Source organism: Lemur catta, chromosome 1, assembly GCF_020740605.2.
Source record: "Lemur catta isolate mLemCat1 chromosome 1, mLemCat1.pri, whole genome shotgun sequence".
In the NCBI taxonomy this organism is placed as follows: domain Eukaryota; kingdom Metazoa; phylum Chordata; class Mammalia; order Primates; family Lemuridae; genus Lemur; species Lemur catta.
In genome coordinates this window covers 122,550,065-122,556,237 of record NC_059128.1, presented here as the reverse complement: position 1 = coordinate 122,556,237, position 6,173 = coordinate 122,550,065, and the positions used below count along the sequence as shown (strand labels likewise).

At 46.8% G+C, this 6,173-nt stretch overlaps 1 long non-coding RNA gene across 1 annotated transcript; it reads left to right on the top strand.

Moving 5' to 3' along the window:
• The first annotated feature begins 2,514 nt into the window (after window positions 1-2,514).
• On the top strand, window positions 2,515-5,254 carry LOC123639955. Its single transcript, XR_006735839.1, has 2 exons — window positions 2,515-2,774; window positions 5,047-5,254. It is a non-coding gene; the product is annotated as an uncharacterized LOC123639955 (long non-coding RNA).
• Window positions 5,255-6,173: the final 919 nt, after the last annotated feature.

Genomic DNA, 6,173 nt, shown 5'->3' with positions numbered 1-6,173 from the left:
TAAATATTTCTCCTTGATCTCAAAGAAAGGTTTAGATTTAAGATTTTATGCATTAAAATACCTTAGGGGACAATAAAAACAAAAAATTGGAAAAGGTGATGAAGTCTGGAAGTCTCTGTGCAGCTGCTCAGGCTTTCTTCAGGTCAGAGGTCGCCACCCTCTTGGGAGGACTGAAAGTCCAGCAACCGGAGTGTTCCATGTATGTTTTCTTCCATCCAGGAGGGGAGGCTGCTATTTGTTCTAACGCAGCCCATTTATTTTGTTTTCTCGAGTAGGACTCATGGGGCAGACTTTTATGGTAATGTAACAACACGAATGCGTTTGGGTGGGACCGTCTGGAAGTCTCATGCGTAATAGAACATGTAACAGAAGAAATGTGGCTGTGTCAGCTGGGAATGCTGAAGAAAGAACAATCCATGCCAGAAGGAGACATTCGGTTTTCTGGAATGTTCACTCGAAGACATTGTGTATCTCAGTGAGCTTCGGCCTTCCAATCAGTGAGACTTATTTTTCAAGCCTGAAAAAAAAAGCACACTTTCAAATTACTAACAGAAACTTTGGTGCTGACATCATCCACCCAGCTAGATTCATTTTTTTTTTTTTATAAAGTCCTAAAATTTTACTTGTATCTGGGGGGGAAAAAAGGAACTGTATTAGAATCTGTTCTATTCTCATTATATCCATACATTTCAGATTTTAATATTAACCCTCCACATGGATCTGAGAGTAAAATCTAAAGTCATAACTGTATCATCTGTGTTTAAAATATAAAACCACATGTCGATTTACTCGTGGTTTTCATTCTATTCGAAATAGCCAACTTATCGCTGAATCCTACAGAAAGTTCAGAGTCAAAAGAAAATTGCTTCTGCTGAAAAGTCTTTTTCAGTACTTTTCTGAATTTGATGTTTACTTCGATCCCAGTTACTTTCACATCCTCAGCTGCTGCTCTTGCATTCCCATCTCTTGGAACGATCCAGAGAAACACAGGGTTCCTCTGTGGCCAAGGGAAAAATGCCTGCCAAGAATGTGAACTTCTGGTGAAGGTCACTACATACTACAAAACGGACTAAGTGCAGTAAATATAACGTTGGTGCACACAAATGAACAGCCAATTACAACGGCATTTTGTGGAGAAATCTGAGGTCATATAATAACACTGGAGCATCCAGGCCTGAGGAACAGGGTAAGATGCCCCCGAAGGGCACACAGCAATCCTGTGGTTAGACAAGGACCAATCCACAGCTCAGAGCCTCCCAGTATAATCATCATGACAAATAACTGGTATCTTTGGCTGCATATATTATACTCCTCAGCATCACAGGCCAGAAACTTTCTGCCTGGCTCTCATTAAAAGTCCTTTGAACAGGAGGGAAAAACCAGGCCTGCAGAGAACATTCTCTTGAGCGCAAAACGACCACCTAGAACTGACTATCAGACTCACAGCACGTCAGAAGACGGGGCAAATTCCCTCCGTGTATCTCACTGGGGATGCCTATAGTGCTCAGGACATAATTTCTGGTCCAGGAAGAGTTTGAGTTAGGGGGGCGGGAGCGGGAGGGAGGGGTGTTGCCTGGCGATGTCTGCACTCTTGCCACTTTTGAAGAAGAGTAACTTACAGGGAGGAGCCCTAACGATCCTCTGGGGAGGATATAGGCTGCCTTAGGGTAGATCAGCTGCAACCTGGTAGAGCCCAGGGGAGCTAAGTGATCCTCCAGTCGCTTTGCCAGGGAACAAGCGCCATCTCGCTCCCGGAGGCAGGAGGCAGCGGCAAATCCCTTGGACTTTAAAAACAGTAACAGATTGTCTGCTCTTTGTCCTTAACTAAGCTGGGTTATCCTCGTAAGGGTGGCGGTTAGATCAGAAGACAGCGTATCTTCACTAAGTTAAGTTTTCCCACCCTCTTCCCTTTATAACATACAGATTCTTGTTCATTTGATCCTAATGGGAGCACATCAAAGACCACGTAAGGAACAAGCCTTTGGGAGTGAATGGGATGACTCCCTTTGCCAGCATCGCTGCTGTGCTCCGGGACGGGGAACCGGCAACAGCAAGACGTCCACTCACTCCAAATTCACATTCTCAGGATCCCCCGTTGCTCTCGGCCTTGCTGTCCGGTGCCAGCTGCAGCTCCCGCTCTGCCGGCTGCCCTGCGTCAGCGCTGCCGGCCTCTGTCCCCGGCCTCTGTCCCCGGCCCTGCCCGACACCCGGGCGCGACACCTCGTGGGGTGTTGGGAGCCAGCTTAGCCTTATGCAAAACGCCATCTTATACAAAGTGCCATCTTAAGCTTACATACTTCTTCTTCCTCCCTCTTGCACAAAGAAAGCGCGCGCAAAGCCTGTAACACCCCTCCCACTCCCTCGTCTCATATCACACCACCACCCTTCCTCCTATCAGCAGCTGCCACGAGTCCTTATTCCCACCCTCCCCCGTTACAGTGCATATAAGCAGCCACCCAGCAATAAAATTTTGGGGCTTGATCAGAATCTTGTCTTGCCCCCATTTTGTGTGTCTCTTGTCTCTTTTCTTTCACCAGCAGCAGGTAGTCCTCCTCGCACCCCTGCGTTGTATGCCCCGCTGGTCGGGACATAAACTGGCGCCCAACGTGGGGCCCGAGGCACGGAACGGCGCTGTTGGCACCTACTCGGAAGACGCCCCGGCCGGGCACCCCTTGAGCCCAAGAGCTCGCTTGGAGCCCGTGAGCCATCAGCCCACGGGATAAGACTCCGCGTTGATCGTCGCTGGATTGGCCGCCCCAGCAGACATCGGAACGGTGAGTAGGTGATCATAATGGGACAAGAATTGAGCTCGCATGAGCTCTTCCTTAATGGTCTTAAGGATTCCCTCAAGGCACGCAGAATTAAGGCTAAAAAGAAAGATTTACGTAGTTTTTTTAGTTTCCTGGCTGATGTCTGTCCCTGGTTCCCTCAAGAGGGCACCATTGATCAAAAGTGCTGGAGACGGGTTGGTGACTGCCTCAATGACTATTATCGCACCTTTGGCCCTAGCAAGGTCCCTGTGTCTACCTTTTCCTACTGGAACTTAATTAATGATATTTTACAAATTCATTCTCAAGATTCGGACATTAAACATATAATCCAGACGGGCGAAGCGGCTCTTAAAGCCAGCTCTCGCCGCCCCTCGGCTTGCCACTCGGTTACCATAAGTATGCCGGAAGAGCCTAACAACTCCAATATTGAACCCCTCAAAGAAACTCTCAAAAAGGTCCCAAAATTATACCCTCCCCTCACTTCCTCCCCTCCTCACAATGATCAGCTCCCTCCTGAGGACCAGGAAGTCTTAGACGACCAGGCGGCTCATTACCATGATGAGGAGGACCCCTGGCGGCTTACTGCGCCAGTTCTTCATCCGTTACCCTCCGCTCCCCACAACCCCCCCCCTTATCACTTCCCTCAACCACTTCCGCCGTTTGAAAACCTTTTACGCCCTGCGCCCGAGGCACGTCCTCCAAATGACCCCCCGCCACAAATAAATTCTTCTCTAACCCAACAAATTTCCTCCCTTAGGGAAACACTCCGACAAAAACGGGAACACATTAGCTTAGTTAAAGAGCTTAGAGCCCTCGAGAGTGAGCTCGGCTCACTTCTTCTCAACAACTCTAGTACATCATCCAAGAAACAAAAAATTCCCGATCGGCCGTTACTGGCCTTTCCAGTTACACGAAGTCGCGCCCCCAGACCCCCTGATCAAGACAACATAAATGAGGAAGAGAGAGAGGAACAAGAAAACCCTGACTCCCAGGACTGCCCTCTGCGGAGGAGGCCTCTGACACAGAGGAGCCTGAGGGTGACTCTTCCCATAATTCAGGACAAAAATATCGCAGACTCAATCTTAAACATCTTAAAGATCTAAAGAGTGCGGTCAGTTTATACGGGCCTACTGCGCCCTACACTTTGGCACTTCTTGAGGGCCTTAGCGACCGATGGCTAACACCAAATGATTGGCTCATGCTAGCTCGTGCCACCCTTTCCGGGGGTGATTTTGTCCTCTGGCGTACCGACTTTGTAGAAAATTGCCGAGAAACAGCACAGCGCAATGCAGAAAATAGAACTTCTAGGACCTGGACCAGAGACAAACTTTTAGGAAGACCCCCTTACCAGAATAATGAAATACAAGCCGCCTTCCCTCCGGGGTTACTAGCCCAAATTCAAAATGCTGGCTTGAAGGCCTGGCGCCGTCTCCCGCCTAAGGGGTCCGCCACCACATCCCTAGCCAAAATCCGCCAGGGCCCAGATGAACCATACTGTGACTTTATCAGTAAACTTACAGATGCAGCAGAACGACTGGTTGGGGAAGGCGAAAACGAAAGTGTTTTTCTTAAACATCTAGCTTACGAAAACGCCAACCCCGCCTGTCAAGAAGCAATTCGCCCACATCGTAACGGCTCTCTTGCTGATTATATCAAATTATGCTCAGGAGTTGGGGCCTCCCACTCCATCGGTGTAGCCATCGGGGCAGCCCTAAAACCTCTTGTCGCCTCCGCACCTATAATTTCTTATCCAATGCCAACCCGATATTCTCAATAAGACTTTAGAAGTATATGTAAATGTCTGTTTTTCATAATTGCTCTTTATATTATGTGTTGTCAGACAAGATAGTTATTTAAGAAACATGGAAAATGCAGAAATGACTATAGACAATGTTTTCACAAAAGTAACTATATAATGGTACAATAGATGAAGGCAATGCATGGCCTTCCAATAAAAAATATTTAAAGATTATATTATATTATATTACATCATGTTATAGTGTGATATAATATGTGACTATAAAATTAATTATATAATTGATATATAATGATATAATGTTTGATAATATTTGATAATGTAATTGATAATTGATGTAATATCATGATCCTGATTGTAATTGTGATATTATATTATATTGTGTTATATTATGAAATAATTATTAAAATAATTATTAATAATAATATAAATAATAAATAATTATTAAAAAGAATTATTTAACATAATTCAGCCAATCCAGGGACAAGTCCCTGAGAAAACTTGTTTCCTTCCTTGCAGGCAATGAAGCTCTGCCTCTTTATCCTCCTCATATGCTCCTCCTGTATATACGCCGGCTTCGGACCCCTGCCAAATCCGCAAGAACTCATAAGACTCCTCTATGGGAACCCCTGTGACTGCGGTGGAGGTACGACCACGATTACCCCCTCCTCTTATACTAAAACAATTGACTGCTCCTCAAAAATAGCCTACCTAGCCTATAGTCAAACATACTCAGGGATTTCAGAACAACAATGGACCTGTGTGTCCAAGCCCACAATTATTCCCTCCACACAGGGCCGTCCTGGGCCTTGTCCTAGCAGCTGTTCGAGCGGAGTCTACACAGCAATCCATTCAAGCTGCTACACCTCTGTCCAGTCTTGCACCCTTAATAACAAGACTTATTATACGGCCATTTTACAGAGGTCCTCCCCTGTTCCCTCTGGGAGTGCCCAGCCCGAAGACACAAGAAAATATGCTCAGGCATCTTGCTTGGGTACTGTTGGAAAGGATGTATGCTGGCACACCGTTGCCCCTATTCATATATCGGACGGTGGGGGCCCCAGCGACATTCGAAAACAATCCCAAGTCGCTCACCGCCTAGAGGAACTTGCCCAACGCCTAAATCCTCTCTTAGATTACCATCCACTTGCTCTCCCTAAACCCAGAGACATTGCTCTAGACCCACAGACACAAAATATTCTCAAAACCACATTCTCTCTATTAAATACCACTAATCCCTCCCTTGCACAAGATTGCTGGCTATGCATGACCTCTGGTACGCCCTTGCCTACCGCGATCCCCACCTATAACGTTTCCTACATGCCCCTTGACGATAAGACCAATTGTTCATTCTCACCCCCTTTCAGAGTACAACCTTCAGGCTTTAATTCCTCCGGTTGCCTCCAAGGACCATTTCAAAATAACTCTTACGATGTTGAGGTTGGATTTATTACCTTCTCTAACTGCCATACCATAACCAACATCTCCACCCCTGTTTGCTCTCCTCAGGGTCAGGTATTTGTCTGTGGGGGCAACCTCGCCTACACTGTACTCCCCACCAATTGGACAGGCCTCTGCATTTTAGCGAGCCTCCTCCCTGACATCTCCATCATCCCCGGGGAAGAACCTGTCCCCCTCCCTAGTTT